Source organism: Schistocerca serialis, unplaced genomic scaffold (genome assembly GCF_023864345.2).
Source record: "Schistocerca serialis cubense isolate TAMUIC-IGC-003099 unplaced genomic scaffold, iqSchSeri2.2 HiC_scaffold_1107, whole genome shotgun sequence".
Lineage (NCBI taxonomy): Eukaryota > Metazoa > Arthropoda > Insecta > Orthoptera > Acrididae > Schistocerca > Schistocerca serialis.
In genome coordinates, this window is record NW_026047301.1 from 1 (window position 1) to 19,864 (window position 19,864).

A 19,864-nucleotide genomic window follows, 5' to 3' on the forward strand; every position below is an offset into this window, starting at 1 on the left:
CAGCGCAGCGCAGCGCTGCTCTACTCTAGTAGCTCCGAACGGCCGCACACGGCGTCTCGGACACGCCGGTTCGGCCCGCGCCCATCTCGCAGATGTTTCTCGTGCTTGTGCGGTCATATGGAGCGCGACCCGAGCGGCAGCGAGCGGCAGTCGAGCAAAGTCGGGACAAGTCGGGACGGAAGGGGAGGGGACACGACAGGCGAGGATGCAACGCGCAAATTACGCAAATATCTGGAAGCGCGGCGCGTGTCAGCCAGGTGAGAAAGCTTCCGCCGGTCCAGCAGGACACTGCCACACCCCGCGCAGTCACCCCCGACGCCCGGCCCTGCGCCGGATAACAAGAACAAGGTGCGTCTCCCGCGAGTGTCGGAGGCGGCACGCACCAAACGAATGACAGGCGGTGCAACGAGCAGCTGTGTTGTGCGTGTCACCCACGTGGCGGTGGAAGGACGTGCTTTGCGTCAAATGTGCCACGGAAAACGGCGATTGCGTGTGTTGGGAGAAGGGGCGAAGGCTTCCTCCGCCGTGCGGCCACATTATAAGGACGCCAACGGCCATACCATGTTGAATACACCGGTTCTCGTCCGATCACCGAAGTTAAGCAACATCGGGCCCGGTTAGTACTTGGATGGGTGACCGCCTGGGAACACCGGGTGCTGTTGGCTCTATGTCATTTTTTAATTTTTGGGTCGCTACACCTGCCAGCCCTCTTTTTCATACTAACTTTCAGGTGTGACAAAGATGCTTCCACAAGCATTTTAAAGTACTGTACTAAACGTAAGACACGAAATTGCAGTAATGAACTCAGTTTGAGCAAGAATGCGCGGAGGAAGAGTGCTAGGAAGTCGTTGGAAATAACGAAACACTACGAATCGACAGATGTGTCCTTGAAATGCGTCAGAGCCAACTGTTTTGTAGCAGTGCTAAATTCGAAAAACTAACTAAATAGATAAATTAAAAAAAAAAAAAAAAAAAAAACAGCCGTTCTCGTCCGATCACCGAAGATAAGCAACAACGTTAGTATTCGGATCGGCGACCGCCTGGGAACTCTGGCTGTCTTCATTTTTTGCTCTTTTGTCGCTACCCCTGCCAGCTTTCTCGTGTGACAAAGATGCTTCCATACTGATTTTAAACTATCGTAAGATGCGATATTAAGGAACTCCGTTTGAAGAAGAGTGTGCCAAGGAAGATTAGCAAAGTGTGTCTGCAAATAACGAAACAGTATGAAACGACAGAAATGTTGTGAAATACGTCAGGGCATATTGTTTTGTAGCAGTGCACATCTGCAAATTTGTAAACAAAAATTTCTCTTTCGCCTCTAGAGGAGATGGATGCTTTGTTGAACCTCCTGTGTCCTCTGTCCGTGTTTTCGCACCTTTCCAGCGCAGCGCAGCGCTGCTCTACTCTAGTAGCTCCGAACGGCCGCACACGGCGTCTCGGACACGCCGGTTCGGCCCGCGCCCATCTCGCAGATGTTTCTCGTGCTTGTGCGGTCATATGGAGCGCGACCCGAGCGGCAGCGAGCGGCAGTCGAGCAAAGTCGGGACAAGTCGGGACGGAAGGGGAGGGGACACGACAGGCGAGGATGCAACGCGCAAATTACGCAAATATCTGGAAGCGCGGCGCGTGTCAGCCAGGTGAGAAAGCTTCCGCCGGTCCAGCAGGACACTGCCACACCCCGCGCAGTCACCCCCGACGCCCGGCCCTGCGCCGGATAACAAGAACAAGGTGCGTCTCCCGCGAGTGTCGGAGGCGGCACGCACCAAACGAATGACAGGCGGTGCAACGAGCAGCTGTGTTGTGCGTGTCACCCACGTGGCGGTGGAAGGACGTGCTTTGCGTCAAATGTGCCACGGAAAACGGCGATTGCGTGTGTTGGGAGAAGGGGCGAAGGCTTCCTCCGCCGTGCGGCCACATTATAAGGACGCCAACGGCCATACCATGTTGAATACACCGGTTCTCGTCCGATCACCGAAGTTAAGCAACATCGGGCCCGGTTAGTACTTGGATGGGTGACCGCCTGGGAACACCGGGTGCTGTTGGCTCTATGTCATTTTTTAATTTTTGGGTCGCTACACCTGCCAGCCCTCTTTTTCATACTAACTTTCAGGTGTGACAAAGATGCTTCCACAAGCATTTTAAAGTACTGTACTAAACGTAAGACACGAAATTGCAGTAATGAACTCAGTTTGAGCAAGAATGCGCGGAGGAAGAGTGCTAGGAAGTCGTTGGAAATAACGAAACACTACGAATCGACAGATGTGTCCTTGAAATGCGTCAGAGCCAACTGTTTTGTAGCAGTGCTAAATTCGAAAAACTAACTAAATAGATAAATTAAAAAAAAAAAAAAAAAAAAACAGCCGTTCTCGTCCGATCACCGAAGATAAGCAACAACGTTAGTATTCGGATCGGCGACCGCCTGGGAACTCTGGCTGTCTTCATTTTTTGCTCTTTTGTCGCTACCCCTGCCAGCTTTCTCGTGTGACAAAGATGCTTCCATACTGATTTTAAACTATCGTAAGATGCGATATTAAGGAACTCCGTTTGAAGAAGAGTGTGCCAAGGAAGATTAGCAAAGTGTGTCTGCAAATAACGAAACAGTATGAAACGACAGAAATGTTGTGAAATACGTCAGGGCATATTGTTTTGTAGCAGTGCACATCTGCAAATTTGTAAACAAAAATTTCTCTTTCGCCTCTAGAGGAGATGGATGCTTTGTTGAACCTCCTGTGTCCTCTGTCCGTGTTTTCGCACCTTTCCAGCGCAGCGCAGCGCTGCTCTACTCTAGTAGCTCCGAACGGCCGCACACGGCGTCTCGGACACGCCGGTTCGGCCCGCGCCCATCTCGCAGATGTTTCTCGTGCTTGTGCGGTCATATGGAGCGCGACCCGAGCGGCAGCGAGCGGCAGTCGAGCAAAGTCGGGACAAGTCGGGACGGAAGGGGAGGGGACACGACAGGCGAGGATGCAACGCGCAAATTACGCAAATATCTGGAAGCGCGGCGCGTGTCAGCCAGGTGAGAAAGCTTCCGCCGGTCCAGCAGGACACTGCCACACCCCGCGCAGTCACCCCCGACGCCCGGCCCTGCGCCGGATAACAAGAACAAGGTGCGTCTCCCGCGAGTGTCGGAGGCGGCACGCACCAAACGAATGACAGGCGGTGCAACGAGCAGCTGTGTTGTGCGTGTCACCCACGTGGCGGTGGAAGGACGTGCTTTGCGTCAAATGTGCCACGGAAAACGGCGATTGCGTGTGTTGGGAGAAGGGGCGAAGGCTTCCTCCGCCGTGCGGCCACATTATAAGGACGCCAACGGCCATACCATGTTGAATACACCGGTTCTCGTCCGATCACCGAAGTTAAGCAACATCGGGCCCGGTTAGTACTTGGATGGGTGACCGCCTGGGAACACCGGGTGCTGTTGGCTCTATGTCATTTTTTAATTTTTGGGTCGCTACACCTGCCAGCCCTCTTTTTCATACTAACTTTCAGGTGTGACAAAGATGCTTCCACAAGCATTTTAAAGTACTGTACTAAACGTAAGACACGAAATTGCAGTAATGAACTCAGTTTGAGCAAGAATGCGCGGAGGAAGAGTGCTAGGAAGTCGTTGGAAATAACGAAACACTACGAATCGACAGATGTGTCCTTGAAATGCGTCAGAGCCAACTGTTTTGTAGCAGTGCTAAATTCGAAAAACTAACTAAATAGATAAATTAAAAAAAAAAAAAAAAAAAAACAGCCGTTCTCGTCCGATCACGAAGATAAGCAACAACGTTAGTATTCGGATCGGCGACCGCCTGGGAACTCTGGCTGTCTTCATTTTTTGCTCTTTTGTCGCTACCCCTGCCAGCTTTCTCGTGTGACAAAGATGCTTCCATACTGATTTTAAACTATCGTAAGATGCGATATTAAGGAACTCCGTTTGAAGAAGAGTGTGCCAAGGAAGATTAGCAAAGTGTGTCTGCAAATAACGAAACAGTATGAAACGACAGAAATGTTGTGAAATACGTCAGGGCATATTGTTTTGTAGCAGTGCACATCTGCAAATTTGTAAACAAAAATTTCTCTTTCGCCTCTAGAGGAGATGGATGCTTTGTTGAACCTCCTGTGTCCTCTGTCCGTGTTTTCGCACCTTTCCAGCGCAGCGCAGCGCTGCTCTACTCTAGTAGCTCCGAACGGCCGCACACGGCGTCTCGGACACGCCGGTTCGGCCGCGCCCATCTCGCAGATGTTTCTCGTGCTTGTGCGGTCATATGGAGCGCGACCCGAGCGGCAGCGAGCGGCAGTCGAGCAAAGTCGGGACAAGTCGGGACGGAAGGGGAGGGGACACGACAGGCGAGGATGCAACGCGCAAATTACGCAAATATCTGGAAGCGCGGCGCGTGTCAGCCAGGTGAGAAAGCTTCCGCCGGTCCAGCAGGACACTGCCACACCCCGCGCAGTCACCCCCGACGCCCGGCCCTGCGCCGGATAACAAGAACAAGGTGCGTCTCCCGCGAGTGTCGGAGGCGGCACGCACCAAACGAATGACAGGCGGTGCAACGAGCAGCTGTGTTGTGCGTGTCACCCACGTGGCGGTGGAAGGACGTGCTTTGCGTCAAATGTGCCACGGAAAACGGCGATTGCGTGTGTTGGGAGAAGGGGCGAAGGCTTCCTCCGCCGTGCGGCCACATTATAAGGACGCCAACGGCCATACCATGTTGAATACACCGGTTCTCGTCCGATCACCGAAGTTAAGCAACATCGGGCCCGGTTAGTACTTGGATGGGTGACCGCCTGGGAACACCGGGTGCTGTTGGCTCTATGTCATTTTTTAATTTTTGGGTCGCTACACCTGCCAGCCCTCTTTTTCATACTAACTTTCAGGTGTGACAAAGATGCTTCCACAAGCATTTTAAAGTACTGTACTAAACGTAAGACACGAAATTGCAGTAATGAACTCAGTTTGAGCAAGAATGCGCGGAGGAAGAGTGCTAGGAAGTCGTTGGAAATAACGAAACACTACGAATCGACAGATGTGTCCTTGAAATGCGTCAGAGCCAACTGTTTTGTAGCAGTGCTAAATTCGAAAAACTAACTAAATAGATAAATTAAAAAAAAAAAAAAAAAAAAAACAGCCGTTCTCGTCCGATCACCGAAGATAAGCAACAACGTTAGTATTCGGATCGGCGACCGCCTGGGAACTCTGGCTGTCTTCATTTTTTGCTCTTTTGTCGCTACCCCTGCCAGCTTTCTCGTGTGACAAAGATGCTTCCATACTGATTTTAAACTATCGTAAGATGCGATATTAAGGAACTCCGTTTGAAGAAGAGTGTGCCAAGGAAGATTAGCAAAGTGTGTCTGCAAATAACGAAACAGTATGAAACGACAGAAATGTTGTGAAATACGTCAGGGCATATTGTTTTGTAGCAGTGCACATCTGCAAATTTGTAAACAAAAATTTCTCTTTCGCCTCTAGAGGAGATGGATGCTTTGTTGAACCTCCTGTGTCCTCTGTCCGTGTTTTCGCACCTTTCCAGCGCAGCGCAGCGCTGCTCTACTCTAGTAGCTCCGAACGGCCGCACACGGCGTCTCGGACACGCCGGTTCGGCCCGCGCCCATCTCGCAGATGTTTCTCGTGCTTGTGCGGTCATATGGAGCGCGACCCGAGCGGCAGCGAGCGGCAGTCGAGCAAAGTCGGGACAAGTCGGGACGGAAGGGGAGGGGACACGACAGGCGAGGATGCAACGCGCAAATTACGCAAATATCTGGAAGCGCGGCGCGTGTCAGCCAGGTGAGAAAGCTTCCGCCGGTCCAGCAGGACACTGCCACACCCCGCGCAGTCACCCCCGACGCCCGGCCCTGCGCCGGATAACAAGAACAAGGTGCGTCTCCCGCGAGTGTCGGAGGCGGCACGCACCAAACGAATGACAGGCGGTGCAACGAGCAGCTGTGTTGTGCGTGTCACCCACGTGGCGGTGGAAGGACGTGCTTTGCGTCAAATGTGCCACGGAAAACGGCGATTGCGTGTGTTGGGAGAAGGGGCGAAGGCTTCCTCCGCCGTGCGGCCACATTATAAGGACGCCAACGGCCATACCATGTTGAATACACCGGTTCTCGTCCGATCACCGAAGTTAAGCAACATCGGGCCCGGTTAGTACTTGGATGGGTGACCGCCTGGGAACACCGGGTGCTGTTGGCTCTATGTCATTTTTTAATTTTTGGGTCGCTACACCTGCCAGCCCTCTTTTTCATACTAACTTTCAGGTGTGACAAAGATGCTTCCACAAGCATTTTAAAGTACTGTACTAAACGTAAGACACGAAATTGCAGTAATGAACTCAGTTTGAGCAAGAATGCGCGGAGGAAGAGTGCTAGGAAGTCGTTGGAAATAACGAAACACTACGAATCGACAGATGTGTCCTTGAAATGCGTCAGAGCCAACTGTTTTGTAGCAGTGCTAAATTCGAAAAACTAACTAAATAGATAAATTAAAAAAAAAAAAAAAAAAAAACAGCCGTTCTCGTCCGATCACCGAAGATAAGCAACAACGTTAGTATTCGGATCGGCGACCGCCTGGGAACTCTGGCTGTCTTCATTTTTTGCTCTTTTGTCGCTACCCCTGCCAGCTTTCTCGTGTGACAAAGATGCTTCCATACTGATTTTAAACTATCGTAAGATGCGATATTAAGGAACTCCGTTTGAAGAAGAGTGTGCCAAGGAAGATTAGCAAAGTGTGTCTGCAAATAACGAAACAGTATGAAACGACAGAAATGTTGTGAAATACGTCAGGGCATATTGTTTTGTAGCAGTGCACATCTGCAAATTTGTAAACAAAAATTTCTCTTTCGCCTCTAGAGGAGATGGATGCTTTGTTGAACCTCCTGTGTCCTCTGTCCGTGTTTTCGCACCTTTCCAGCGCAGCGCAGCGCTGCTCTACTCTAGTAGCTCCGAACGGCCGCACACGGCGTCTCGGACACGCCGGTTCGGCCCGCGCCATCTCGCAGATGTTTCTCGTGCTTGTGCGGTCATATGGAGCGCGACCCGAGCGGCAGCGAGCGGCAGTCGAGCAAAGTCGGGACAAGTCGGGACGGAAGGGGAGGGGACACGACAGGCGAGGATGCAACGCGCAAATTACGCAAATATCTGGAAGCGCGGCGCGTGTCAGCCAGGTGAGAAAGCTTCCGCCGGTCCAGCAGGACACTGCCACACCCCGCGCAGTCACCCCCGACGCCCGGCCCTGCGCCGGATAACAAGAACAAGGTGCGTCTCCCGCGAGTGTCGGAGGCGGCACGCACCAAACGAATGACAGGCGGTGCAACGAGCAGCTGTGTTGTGCGTGTCACCCACGTGGCGGTGGAAGGACGTGCTTTGCGTCAAATGTGCCACGGAAAACGGCGATTGCGTGTGTTGGGAGAAGGGGCGAAGGCTTCCTCCGCCGTGCGGCCACATTATAAGGACGCCAACGGCCATACCATGTTGAATACACCGGTTCTCGTCCGATCACCGAAGTTAAGCAACATCGGGCCCGGTTAGTACTTGGATGGGTGACCGCCTGGGAACACCGGGTGCTGTTGGCTCTATGTCATTTTTTAATTTTTGGGTCGCTACACCTGCCAGCCCTCTTTTTCATACTAACTTTCAGGTGTGACAAAGATGCTTCCACAAGCATTTTAAAGTACTGTACTAAACGTAAGACACGAAATTGCAGTAATGAACTCAGTTTGAGCAAGAATGCGCGGAGGAAGAGTGCTAGGAAGTCGTTGGAAATAACGAAACACTACGAATCGACAGATGTGTCCTTGAAATGCGTCAGAGCCAACTGTTTTGTAGCAGTGCTAAATTCGAAAAACTAACTAAATAGATAAATTAAAAAAAAAAAAAAAAAAAAACAGCCGTTCTCGTCCGATCACCGAAGATAAGCAACAACGTTAGTATTCGGATCGGCGACCGCCTGGGAACTCTGGCTGTCTTCATTTTTTGCTCTTTTGTCGCTACCCCTGCCAGCTTTCTCGTGTGACAAAGATGCTTCCATACTGATTTTAAACTATCGTAAGATGCGATATTAAGGAACTCCGTTTGAAGAAGAGTGTGCCAAGGAAGATTAGCAAAGTGTGTCTGCAAATAACGAAACAGTATGAAACGACAGAAATGTTGTGAAATACGTCAGGGCATATTGTTTTGTAGCAGTGCACATCTGCAAATTTGTAAACAAAAATTTCTCTTTCGCCTCTAGAGGAGATGGATGCTTTGTTGAACCTCCTGTGTCCTCTGTCCGTGTTTTCGCACCTTTCCAGCGCAGCGCAGCGCTGCTCTACTCTAGTAGCTCCGAACGGCCGCACACGGCGTCTCGGACACGCCGGTTCGGCCCGCGCCCATCTCGCAGATGTTTCTCGTGCTTGTGCGGTCATATGGAGCGCGACCCGAGCGGCAGCGAGCGGCAGTCGAGCAAAGTCGGGACAAGTCGGGACGGAAGGGGAGGGGACACGACAGGCGAGGATGCAACGCGCAAATTACGCAAATATCTGGAAGCGCGGCGCGTGTCAGCCAGGTGAGAAAGCTTCCGCCGGTCCAGCAGGACACTGCCACACCCCGCGCAGTCACCCCCGACGCCCGGCCCTGCGCCGGATAACAAGAACAAGGTGCGTCTCCCGCGAGTGTCGGAGGCGGCACGCACCAAACGAATGACAGGCGGTGCAACGAGCAGCTGTGTTGTGCGTGTCACCCACGTGGCGGTGGAAGGACGTGCTTTGCGTCAAATGTGCCACGGAAAACGGCGATTGCGTGTGTTGGGAGAAGGGGCGAAGGCTTCCTCCGCCGTGCGGCCACATTATAAGGACGCCAACGGCCATACCATGTTGAATACACCGGTTCTCGTCCGATCACCGAAGTTAAGCAACATCGGGCCCGGTTAGTACTTGGATGGGTGACCGCCTGGGAACACCGGGTGCTGTTGGCTCTATGTCATTTTTTAATTTTTGGGTCGCTACACCTGCCAGCCCTCTTTTTCATACTAACTTTCAGGTGTGACAAAGATGCTTCCACAAGCATTTTAAAGTACTGTACTAAACGTAAGACACGAAATTGCAGTAATGAACTCAGTTTGAGCAAGAATGCGCGGAGGAAGAGTGCTAGGAAGTCGTTGGAAATAACGAAACACTACGAATCGACAGATGTGTCCTTGAAATGCGTCAGAGCCAACTGTTTTGTAGCAGTGCTAAATTCGAAAAACTAACTAAATAGATAAATTAAAAAAAAAAAAAAAAAAAAACAGCCGTTCTCGTCCGATCACCGAAGATAAGCAACAACGTTAGTATTCGGATCGGCGACCGCCTGGGAACTCTGGCTGTCTTCATTTTTTGCTCTTTTGTCGCTACCCCTGCCAGCTTTCTCGTGTGACAAAGATGCTTCCATACTGATTTTAAACTATCGTAAGATGCGATATTAAGGAACTCCGTTTGAAGAAGAGTGTGCCAAGGAAGATTAGCAAAGTGTGTCTGCAAATAACGAAACAGTATGAAACGACAGAAATGTTGTGAAATACGTCAGGGCATATTGTTTTGTAGCAGTGCACATCTGCAAATTTGTAAACAAAAATTTCTCTTTCGCCTCTAGAGGAGATGGATGCTTTGTTGAACCTCCTGTGTCCTCTGTCCGTGTTTTCGCACCTTTCCAGCGCAGCGCAGCGCTGCTCTACTCTAGTAGCTCCGAACGGCCGCACACGGCGTCTCGGACACGCCGGTTCGGCCCGCGCCCATCTCGCAGATGTTTCTCGTGCTTGTGCGGTCATATGGAGCGCGACCCGAGCGGCAGCGAGCGGCAGTCGAGCAAAGTCGGGACAAGTCGGGACGGAAGGGGAGGGGACACGACAGGCGAGGATGCAACGCGCAAATTACGCAAATATCTGGAAGCGCGGCGCGTGTCAGCCAGGTGAGAAAGCTTCCGCCGGTCCAGCAGGACACTGCCACACACCCCGCGCAGTCACCCCCGACGCCCGGCCCTGCGCCGGATAACAAGAACAAGGTGCGTCTCCCGCGAGTGTCGGAGGCGGCACGCACCAAACGAATGACAGGCGGTGCAACGAGCAGCTGTGTTGTGCGTGTCACCCACGTGGCGGTGGAAGGACGTGCTTTGCGTCAAATGTGCCACGGAAAACGGCGATTGCGTGTGTTGGGAGAAGGGGCGAAGGCTTCCTCCGCCGTGCGGCCACATTATAAGGACGCCAACGGCCATACCATGTTGAATACACCGGTTCTCGTCCGATCACCGAAGTTAAGCAACATCGGGCCCGGTTAGTACTTGGATGGGTGACCGCCTGGGAACACCGGGTGCTGTTGGCTCTATGTCATTTTTTAATTTTTGGGTCGCTACACCTGCCAGCCCTCTTTTTCATACTAACTTTCAGGTGTGACAAAGATGCTTCCACAAGCATTTTAAAGTACTGTACTAAACGTAAGACACGAAATTGCAGTAATGAACTCAGTTTGAGCAAGAATGCGCGGAGGAAGAGTGCTAGGAAGTCGTTGGAAATAACGAAACACTACGAATCGACAGATGTGTCCTTGAAATGCGTCAGAGCCAACTGTTTTGTAGCAGTGCTAAATTCGAAAAACTAACTAAATAGATAAATTAAAAAAAAAAAAAAAAAAAAAACAGCCGTTCTCGTCCGATCACCGAAGATAAGCAACAACGTTAGTATTCGGATCGGCGACCGCCTGGGAACTCTGGCTGTCTTCATTTTTTGCTCTTTTGTCGCTACCCCTGCCAGCTTTCTCGTGTGACAAAGATGCTTCCATACTGATTTTAAACTATCGTAAGATGCGATATTAAGGAACTCCGTTTGAAGAAGAGTGTGCCAAGGAAGATTAGCAAAGTGTGTCTGCAAATAACGAAACAGTATGAAACGACAGAAATGTTGTGAAATACGTCAGGGCATATTGTTTTGTAGCAGTGCACATCTGCAAATTTGTAAACAAAAATTTCTCTTTCGCCTCTAGAGGAGATGGATGCTTTGTTGAACCTCCTGTGTCCTCTGTCCGTGTTTTCGCACCTTTCCAGCGCAGCGCAGCGCTGCTCTACTCTAGTAGCTCCGAACGGCCGCACACGGCGTCTCGGACACGCCGGTTCGGCCCGCGCCCATCTCGCAGATGTTTCTCGTGCTTGTGCGGTCATATGGAGCGCGACCCGAGCGGCAGCGAGCGGCAGTCGAGCAAAGTCGGGACAAGTCGGGACGGAAGGGGAGGGGACACGACAGGCGAGGATGCAACGCGCAAATTACGCAAATATCTGGAAGCGCGGCGCGTGTCAGCCAGGTGAGAAAGCTTCCGCCGGTCCAGCAGGACACTGCCACACCCCGCGCAGTCACCCCCGACGCCCGGCCCTGCGCCGGATAACAAGAACAAGGTGCGTCTCCCGCGAGTGTCGGAGGCGGCACGCACCAAACGAATGACAGGCGGTGCAACGAGCAGCTGTGTTGTGCGTGTCACCCACGTGGCGGTGGAAGGACGTGCTTTGCGTCAAATGTGCCACGGAAAACGGCGATTGCGTGTGTTGGGAGAAGGGGCGAAGGCTTCCTCCGCCGTGCGGCCACATTATAAGGACGCCAACGGCCATACCATGTTGAATACACCGGTTCTCGTCCGATCACCGAAGTTAAGCAACATCGGGCCCGGTTAGTACTTGGATGGGTGACCGCCTGGGAACACCGGGTGCTGTTGGCTCTATGTCATTTTTTAATTTTTGGGTCGCTACACCTGCCAGCCCTCTTTTTCATACTAACTTTCAGGTGTGACAAAGATGCTTCCACAAGCATTTTAAAGTACTGTACTAAACGTAAGACACGAAATTGCAGTAATGAACTCAGTTTGAGCAAGAATGCGCGGAGGAAGAGTGCTAGGAAGTCGTTGGAAATAACGAAACACTACGAATCGACAGATGTGTCCTTGAAATGCGTCAGAGCCAACTGTTTTGTAGCAGTGCTAAATTCGAAAAACTAACTAAATAGATAAATTAAAAAAAAAAAAAAAAAAAACAGCCGTTCTCGTCCGATCACCGAAGATAAGCAACAACGTTAGTATTCGGATCGGCGACCGCCTGGGAACTCTATTTTTTGCTCTTTTGTCGCTACCCCTGCCAGCTTTCTCGTGTGACAAAGATGCTTCCATACTGATTTTAAACTATCGTAAGATGCGATATTAAGGAACTCCGTTTGAAGAAGAGTGTGCCAAGGAAGATTAGCAAAGTGTGTCTGCAAATAACGAAACAGTATGAAACGACAGAAATGTTGTGAAATACGTCAGGGCATATTGTTTTGTAGCAGTGCACATCTGCAAATTTGTAAACAAAATTTCTCTTTCGCCTCTAGAGGAGATGGATGCTTTGTTGAACCTCCTGTGTCCTCTGTCCGTGTTTTCGCACCTTTCCAGCGCAGCGCAGCGCTGCTCTACTCTAGTAGCTCCGAACGGCCGCACACGGCGTCTCGGACACGCCGGTTCGGCCCGCGCCCATCTCGCAGATGTTTCTCGTGCTTGTGCGGTCATATGGAGCGCGACCCGAGCGGCAGCGAGCGGCAGTCGAGCAAAGTCGGGACAAGTCGGGACGGAAGGGGAGGGGGACACGACAGGCGAGGATGCAACGCGCAAATTACGCAAATATCTGGAAGCGCGGCGCGTGTCAGCCAGGTGAGAAAGCTTCCGTCGGTCCAGCAGGACACTGCCACACCCCGCGCAGTCACCCCCGACGCCCGGCCCTGCGCCGGATAACAAGAACAAGGTGCGTCTCCCGCGAGTGTCGGAGGCGGCACGCACCAAACGAATGACAGGCGGTGCAACGAGCAGCTGTGTTGTGCGTGTCACCCACGTGGCGGTGGAAGGACGTGCTTTGCGTCAAATGTGCCACGGAAAACGGCGATTGCGTGTGTTGGGAGAAGGGGCGAAGGCTTCCTCCGCCGTGCGGCCACATTATAAGGACGCCAACGGCCATACCATGTTGAATACACCGGTTCTCGTCCGATCACCGAAGTTAAGCAACATCGGGCCCGGTTAGTACTTGGATGGGTGACCGCCTGGGAACACCGGGTGACTGTTGGCTCCTATGTCATTTTTAATTTTTGGGTCGCTACACCTGCCAGCCCTCTTTTTCATACTAACTTTCAGGTGTGACAAAGATGCTTCCACAAGCATTTTAAAGTACTGTACTAAACGTAAGACACGAAATTGCAGTAATGAACTCAGTTTGAGCAAGAATGCGCGGAGGAAGAGTGCTAGGAAGTCGTTGGAAATAACGAAACACTACGAATCGACAGATGTGTCCTTGAAATGCGTCAGAGCCAACTGTTTTGTAGCAGTGCTAAATTCGAAAAACTAACTAAATAGATAAATTAAAAAAAAAAAAAAAAAAAAACAGCCGTTCTCGTCCGATCACCGAAGATAAGCAACAACGTTAGTATTCGGATCGGCGACCGCCTGGGAACTCTGGCTGTCTTCATTTTTTGCTCTTTTGTCGCTACCCCTGCCAGCTTTCTCGTGTGACAAAGATGCTTCCATACTGATTTTAAACTATCGTAAGATGCGATATTAAGGAACTCCGTTTGAAGAAGAGTGTGCCAAGGAAGATTAGCAAAGTGTGTCTGCAAATAACGAAACAGTATGAAACGACAGAAATGTTGTGAAATACGTCAGGGCATATTGTTTTGTAGGCAGTGCACATCTGCAAATTTGTAAACAAAAATTTCTCTTTCGCCTCTAGAGGAGATGGATGCTTTGTTGAACCTCCTGTGTCCTCTGTCCGTGTTTTCGCACCTTTCCAGCGCAGCGCAGCGCTGCTCTACTCTAGTAGCTCCGAACGGCCGCACACGGCGTCTCGGACACGCCGGTTCGGGCCCGCGCCCATCTCGCAGATGTTTCTCGTGCTTGTGCGGTCATATGGAGCGCGACCCGAGCGGCAGTCGAGCAAAGTCGGGACAAGTCGGGACGGAAGGGGAGGGGACACGACAGGCGAGGATGCAACGCGCAAATTACGCAAATATCTGGAAGCGCGGCGCGTGTCAGCCAGGTGAGAAAGCTTCCGTCGGTCCAGCAGGACACTGCCACACCCCGCGCAGTCACCCCCGACGCCCGGCCCTGCGCCGGATAACAAGAACAAGGTGCGTCTCCCGCGAGTGTCGGAGGCGGCACGCACCAAACGAATGACAGGCGGTGCAACGAGCAGCTGTGTTGTGCGTGTCACCCACGTGGCGGTGGAAGGACGTGCTTTGCGTCAAATGTGCCACGGAAAACGGCGATTGCGTGTGTTGGGAGAAGGGGCGAAGGCTTCCTCCGCCGTGCGGCCACATTATAAGGACGCCAACGGCCATACCATGTTGAATACACCGGTTCTCGTCCGATCACCGAAGTTAAGCAACATCGGGCCCGGTTAGTACTTGGATGGGTGACCGCCTGGAACACCGGGTGCTGTTGGCTCTATGTCATTTTTTAATTTTTGGGTCGCTACACCTGCCAGCCCTCTTTTTCATACTAACTTTCAGGTGTGACAAAGATGCTTCCACAAGCATTTTAAAGTACTGTACTAAACGTAAGACACGAAATTGCAGTAATGAACTCAGTTTGAGCAAGAATGCGCGGAGGAAGAGTGCTAGGAAAGTCGTTGGAAATAACGAAACACTACGAATCGACAGATGTGTCCTTGAAATGCGTCAGAGCCAACTGTTTTGTAGCAGTGCTAAATTCGAAAAACTAACTAAATAGATAAATTAAAAAAAAAAAAAAAAAAAAACAGCCGTTCTCGTCCGATCACCGAAGATAAGCAACAACGTTAGTATTCGGATCGGCGACCGCCTGGGAACTCTGGCTGTCTTCATTTTTTGCTCTTTTGTCGCTACCCCTGCCAGCTTTCTCGTGTGACAAAGATGCTTCCATACTGATTTTAAACTATCGTAAGATGCGATATTAAGGAACTCCGTTTGAAGAAGAGTGTGCCAAGGAAGATTAGCAAAGTGTGTCTGCAAATAACGAAACAGTATGAAACGACAGAAATGTTGTGAAATACGTCAGGGCATATTGTTTGTAGCAGTGCACATCTGCAAATTTGTAAACAAAAATTTCTCTTTCGCCTCTAGAGGAGATGGATGCTTTGTTGAACCTCCTGTGTCCTCTGTCCGTGTTTCGCACCTTTCCAGCGCAGCGCAGCGCTGCTCTACTCTAGTAGCTCCCGAACGGCCGCACACGGCGTCTCGGACACGCCGGTTCGGCCCGCGCCCATCTCGCAGATGTTTCTCGTGCTTGTGCGGTCATATGGAGCGCGACCCCGAGCGGCAGTCGAGCAAAGTCGGGACAAGTCGGGACGGAAGGGGAGGGGACACGACAGGCGAGGATGCAACGCGCAAATTACGCAAATATCTGGAAGCGCGGCGCGTGTCAGCCAGGTGAGAAAGCTTCCGTCGGTCCAGCAGGACACTGCCACACCCCGCGCAGTCACCCCCGACGCCCGGCCCTGCGCCGGATAACAAGAACAAGGTGCGTCTCCCGCGAGTGTCGGAGGCGGCACGCACCAAACGAATGACAGGCGGTGCAACGAGCAGCTGTGTTGTGCGTGTCACCCACGTGGCGGTGGAAGGACGTGCTTTGCGTCAAATGTGCCACGGAAAACGGCGATTGCGTGTGTTGGAGAAGGGGCGAGGCTTCCTCCGCCGTGCGGCCACATTATAAGGGACGCCAACGGCCATACCATGTTGAATACACGGTTCTCGTCCGATCACCGAAGTTAAGCAACATCGGGCCCGGTTAGTACTTGGATGGGTGACCGCCTGGGAACACCGGGTGCTGTTGGCTCTATGTCATTTTTTAATTTTTGGGTCGCTACACCTGCACAGCCCTCTTTTCATACTAACTTTCAGGTGTGACAAGATGCTTCCACAAGCATTTTAAAGTACTGTACTAAACGTAAGACACGAAATTGCAGTAATGAACTCAGTTTGAGCAAGAATGCGCGGAGGAAGAGTGCTAGGAAGTCGTTGGAAATAACGAACACTACGAATCGACAGATGTGTCCTTGAAATGCGTCAGAGCCAACTGTTTTGTAGCAGTGCTAATTCGAAAAACTAACTAAATAGATAAATTAAAAAAAAAAAAAAAAAACAGCCGTTCTCGTCCGATCAACCGAAGATAAGCAACAACGTTAGTATTCGGATCGGCGACCGCCTGGGAACTCTGGCTGTCTTCATTTTTTGCTCTTTTGTCGCTACCCCCTGCAGCTTTCTCGAGTGACAAAGATGCTTCCATACTGATTTTAAACTATCGTAAGATGCGATATTAAGGAACTCCGTTTGAAGAAGAGTGTGCCAAGGAAGATTAGCAAAGTGTGTCTGAAGAGTGTGCCAAGGAAGATTAGCAAAGTGTGTCTGCAAATAACGAAAACAGTATGAAACGACAGAAATGTTGTGAAATACGTCAGGGCATATTGTTTTGTAGCAGTGCACATCTGCAAATTTGTAAACAAAAATTTCTCTTTCGCCTCTAGAGGAGATGGATGCTTTGTTGAACCTCCTGTGTCCTCTGTCCGTGTTTTCGCACCTTTCCAGCGCAGCGCAGCGCTGCTCTACTCTAGTAGCTCCGAACGGCCGCACACGGCGTCTCGGACACGCCGGTTCGGCCCGCGCCCATCTCGCAGATGTTTCTCGTGCTTGTGCGGTCATATGGAGCGCGACCCGAGCGGCAGCGAGCGGCAGTCGAGCAAAGTCGGGACAAGTCGGGACGGAAGGGGAGGGGACACGACAGGCGAGGATGCAACGCGCAAATTACGCAAATATCTGGAAGCGCGGCGCGTGTCAGCCAGGTGAGAAAGCTTCCGCCGGTCCAGCAGGGACACTGCCACACCCCCGCGCAGTCACACCCCGACGCCCGGCCCTGCGCCGGATAACAAGAACAAGGTGCGTCTCCCGCGAGTGTCGGAGGCGGCACGCACCAAACGAATGACAGGCGGTGCAACGAGCAGCTGTGTTGTGCGTGTCACCCACGTGGCGGTGGAAGGGACGTGCTTTGCGTCAAATGTGCCACGGAAAACGGCGATTGCGTGTGTTGGGAGAAGGGGCGAAGGCTTCCTCCGCCGTGCGGCCACATTATAAGGACGCCAACGGCCATACCATGTTGAATACACCGGTTCTCGTCCGATCACCGAAGTTAAGCAACATCGGGCCCGGTTAGTACTTGGATGGGTGACCGCCTGGGAACACCGGGTGCTGTTGGCTCTATGTCATTTTTTAATTTTTGGGTCGCTACACCTGCCAGCCCCTCTTTTTCATACTAACTTTCAGGTGTGACAAAGATGCTTCCACAAGCATTTTAAAGTACTGTACTAAACGTAAGACACGAAATTGCAGTAATGAACTCAGTTTGAGCAAGAATGCGCGGAGGAAGAGTGCTAGGAAGTCGTTGGAAATAACGAAACACTACGAATCGACAGATGTGTCCTTGAAATGCGTCAGAGCCAACTGTTTTGTAGCAGTGCTAAATTCGAAAAAACTAACTAAATAGATAAATTAAAAAAAAAAAAAAAAAAAAAAACAGCCGTTCTCGTCCGATCACCGAAGATAAGCAACAACGTTAGTATTCGGATCGGCGACCGCCTGGGAACTCTGGCTGTCTTCATTTTTTGCTCTTTTGTCGCTACCCCCTGCCAGCTTTCTCGTGTGACAAAGATGCTTCCATACTGATTTTAAACTATCGTAAGATGCGATATTAAGGAACTCCGTTTGAAGAAGAGTGTGCCAAGGAAGATTAGCAAAGTGTGTCTGCAAATAACGAAACAGTATGAAACGACAGAAATGTTGTGAAATACGTCAGGGCATATTGTTTTGTAGCAGTGCACATCTGCAAATTTGTAAACAAAAATTTCTCTTTCGCCTCTAGAGGAGATGGATGCTTTGTTGAACCTCCTGTGTCCTCTGTCCGTGTTTTCCGCACCTTTCCAGCGCAGCGCAGCGCTGCTCTACTCTAGTAGCTCCGAACGGCCCGCACACGGCGTCTCGGACACGCCGGTTCGGCCCGCGCCCATCTCGCAGATGTTTCTCGTGCTTGTGCGGTCATATGGAGCGCGACCCGAGCGGCAGCGAGCGGCAGTCGAGCAAAGTCGGGACAAAGTCGGGACGGAAGGGGAGGGGACACGACAGGCGAGGATGCAACGCGCAAATTACGCAAATATCTGGAAGCGCGGCGCGTGTCAGCCAGGTGAGAAAGCTTCCGCCGGTCCAGCAGGACACTGCCACACCCCGCGCAGTCACCCCCCGACGCCCGGCCCCTGCGCCGGATAACAAGAACAAGGTGCGTCCTCCCGCGAGTGTCGGAGGCGGCACGCACCAAACGAATGACAGGCGGTGCAACGAGCAGCTGTGTTGTGCGTGTCACCCACGTGGCGGTGGAAGGACGTGCTTTGCGTCAAATGTGCCACGGAAAACGGCGATTGCGTGTGTTGGGGAGAAGGGGCGAAGGCTTCCTCCGCCGTGCGGCCACATTATAAGGACGCCAACGGCCATACCATGTTGAATACACCGGTTCTCGTCCGATCACCGAAGTTAAGCAACATCGGGCCCGGTTAGTACTTGGATGGGGTGACCGCCTGGGAACACCGGGTGCTGTTGGCTCTATGTCATTTTTTAATTTTTGGGTCGCTACACCTGCCAGCCCTCTTTTTCATACTAACTTTCAGGTGTGACAAAGATGCTTCCACAAGCATTTTAAAGTACTGTACTAAACGTAAGACACGAAATTGCAGTAATGAACTCAGTTTGAGCAAGAATGCGCGGAGGAAGAGTGCTAGGAAGTCGTTGGAAATAACGAAACACTACGAATCGGACAGATGTGTCCTTGAAATGCGTCAGAGCCAACTGTTTTGTAGCAGTGCTAAATTCGAAAAACTAACTAAATAGATAAATTAAAAAAAAAAAAAAAAAAAAAAACAGCCGTTCTCGTCCGATCACCGAAGATAAGCAACAACGTTAGTATTCGGATCGGCGACCGCCTGGGAACTCTGGCTGTCTTCATTTTTTGCTCTTTTGTCGCTACCCCCTGCCAGCTTTCTCGTGTGACAAAGATGCTTCCATACTGATTTTAAACTATCGTAAGATGCGATATTAAGGAACTCCGTTTGAAGAAGAGTGTGCCAAGGAAGATTAGCAAAGTGTGTCTGCAAATAACGAAACAGTATGAAACGACAGAAATGTTGTGAAATACGTCAGGGCATATTGTTTTGTAGCAGTGCACATCTGCAAATTTGTAAACAAAAATTTCTCTTTCGCCTCTAGAGGAGATGGATGCTTTGTTGAACCTCCTGTGTCCTCTGTCCGTGTTTTCGCACCTTTCCAGCGCAGCGCAGCGCTGCTCTACTCTAGTAGCTCCGAACGGCCGCACACGGCGTCTCGGACACGCCGGTTCGGCCCGCGCCCATCTCGCAGATGTTTCTCGTGCTTGTGCGGTCATATGGAGCGCGACCCGAGCGGCAGCGAGCGGCAGTCGAGCAAAGTCGGGACAAGTCGGGACGGAAGGGGAGGGGACACGACAGGCGAGGATGCAACGCGCAAATTACGCAAATATCTGGAAGCGCGGCGCGTGTCAGCCAGGTGAGAAAGCTTCCGCCGGTCCAGCAGGACACTGCCACACCCCGCGCAGTCACCCCCGACGCCCGGCCCCTGCGCCGGATAACAAGAACAAGGTGCGTCTCCCGCGAGTGTCGGAGGCGGCACGCACCAAACGAATGACAGGCGGTGCAACGAGGTGGCGGTGGAAGGACGTGCTTTGCGTCAAATGTGCCACGGAAAACGGCGATTGCGTGTGTTGGGAGAAGGGGCGAAGGCTTCCTCCGCCGTGCGGCCACATTATAAGGACGCCAACGGCCA

At 51.6% G+C, this 19,864-nt stretch overlaps 14 non-coding genes across 14 annotated transcripts; all 14 read left to right on the forward strand.

Annotated features, from left to right (window-relative positions):
- The first annotated feature begins 546 nt into the window (after window positions 1–546).
- On the forward strand, window positions 547–665 carry LOC126431670 (5S ribosomal RNA). The gene has a single exon (XR_007577699.1). It is a non-coding gene; the product is annotated as a 5S ribosomal RNA (ribosomal RNA).
- Window positions 666–1,926: 1,261 nt separating this feature from the next.
- Window positions 1,927–2,045, forward strand: LOC126431682 (5S ribosomal RNA). Its single transcript, XR_007577709.1, has one exon. It is a non-coding gene; the product is annotated as a 5S ribosomal RNA (ribosomal RNA).
- A 1,260-nt stretch (window positions 2,046–3,305) lies between these two features.
- Window positions 3,306–3,424, forward strand: LOC126431683 (5S ribosomal RNA). The gene has a single exon (XR_007577710.1). It is a non-coding gene; the product is annotated as a 5S ribosomal RNA (ribosomal RNA).
- Window positions 3,425–4,682: 1,258 nt separating this feature from the next.
- On the forward strand, window positions 4,683–4,801 carry LOC126431684 (5S ribosomal RNA). Its single transcript, XR_007577711.1, has one exon. It is a non-coding gene; the product is annotated as a 5S ribosomal RNA (ribosomal RNA).
- A 1,261-nt stretch (window positions 4,802–6,062) lies between these two features.
- Window positions 6,063–6,181, forward strand: LOC126431685 (5S ribosomal RNA). The gene has a single exon (XR_007577712.1). It is a non-coding gene; the product is annotated as a 5S ribosomal RNA (ribosomal RNA).
- A 1,259-nt stretch (window positions 6,182–7,440) lies between these two features.
- LOC126431671 (5S ribosomal RNA) lies at window positions 7,441–7,559 on the forward strand. The gene has a single exon (XR_007577700.1). It is a non-coding gene; the product is annotated as a 5S ribosomal RNA (ribosomal RNA).
- A 1,260-nt stretch (window positions 7,560–8,819) lies between these two features.
- LOC126431672 (5S ribosomal RNA) lies at window positions 8,820–8,938 on the forward strand. Its single transcript, XR_007577701.1, has one exon. It is a non-coding gene; the product is annotated as a 5S ribosomal RNA (ribosomal RNA).
- A 1,262-nt stretch (window positions 8,939–10,200) lies between these two features.
- On the forward strand, window positions 10,201–10,319 carry LOC126431673 (5S ribosomal RNA). Its single transcript, XR_007577702.1, has one exon. It is a non-coding gene; the product is annotated as a 5S ribosomal RNA (ribosomal RNA).
- Window positions 10,320–11,580: 1,261 nt separating this feature from the next.
- LOC126431674 (5S ribosomal RNA) lies at window positions 11,581–11,699 on the forward strand. The gene has a single exon (XR_007577703.1). It is a non-coding gene; the product is annotated as a 5S ribosomal RNA (ribosomal RNA).
- Window positions 11,700–12,948: 1,249 nt separating this feature from the next.
- LOC126431676 (5S ribosomal RNA) lies at window positions 12,949–13,068 on the forward strand. The gene has a single exon (XR_007577705.1). It is a non-coding gene; the product is annotated as a 5S ribosomal RNA (ribosomal RNA).
- A 1,252-nt stretch (window positions 13,069–14,320) lies between these two features.
- Window positions 14,321–14,438, forward strand: LOC126431679 (5S ribosomal RNA). The gene has a single exon (XR_007577708.1). It is a non-coding gene; the product is annotated as a 5S ribosomal RNA (ribosomal RNA).
- A 1,250-nt stretch (window positions 14,439–15,688) lies between these two features.
- LOC126431678 (5S ribosomal RNA) lies at window positions 15,689–15,806 on the forward strand. The gene has a single exon (XR_007577707.1). It is a non-coding gene; the product is annotated as a 5S ribosomal RNA (ribosomal RNA).
- A 1,296-nt stretch (window positions 15,807–17,102) lies between these two features.
- On the forward strand, window positions 17,103–17,221 carry LOC126431675 (5S ribosomal RNA). Its single transcript, XR_007577704.1, has one exon. It is a non-coding gene; the product is annotated as a 5S ribosomal RNA (ribosomal RNA).
- Window positions 17,222–18,493: 1,272 nt separating this feature from the next.
- LOC126431677 (5S ribosomal RNA) lies at window positions 18,494–18,613 on the forward strand. The gene has a single exon (XR_007577706.1). It is a non-coding gene; the product is annotated as a 5S ribosomal RNA (ribosomal RNA).
- Window positions 18,614–19,864: the final 1,251 nt, after the last annotated feature.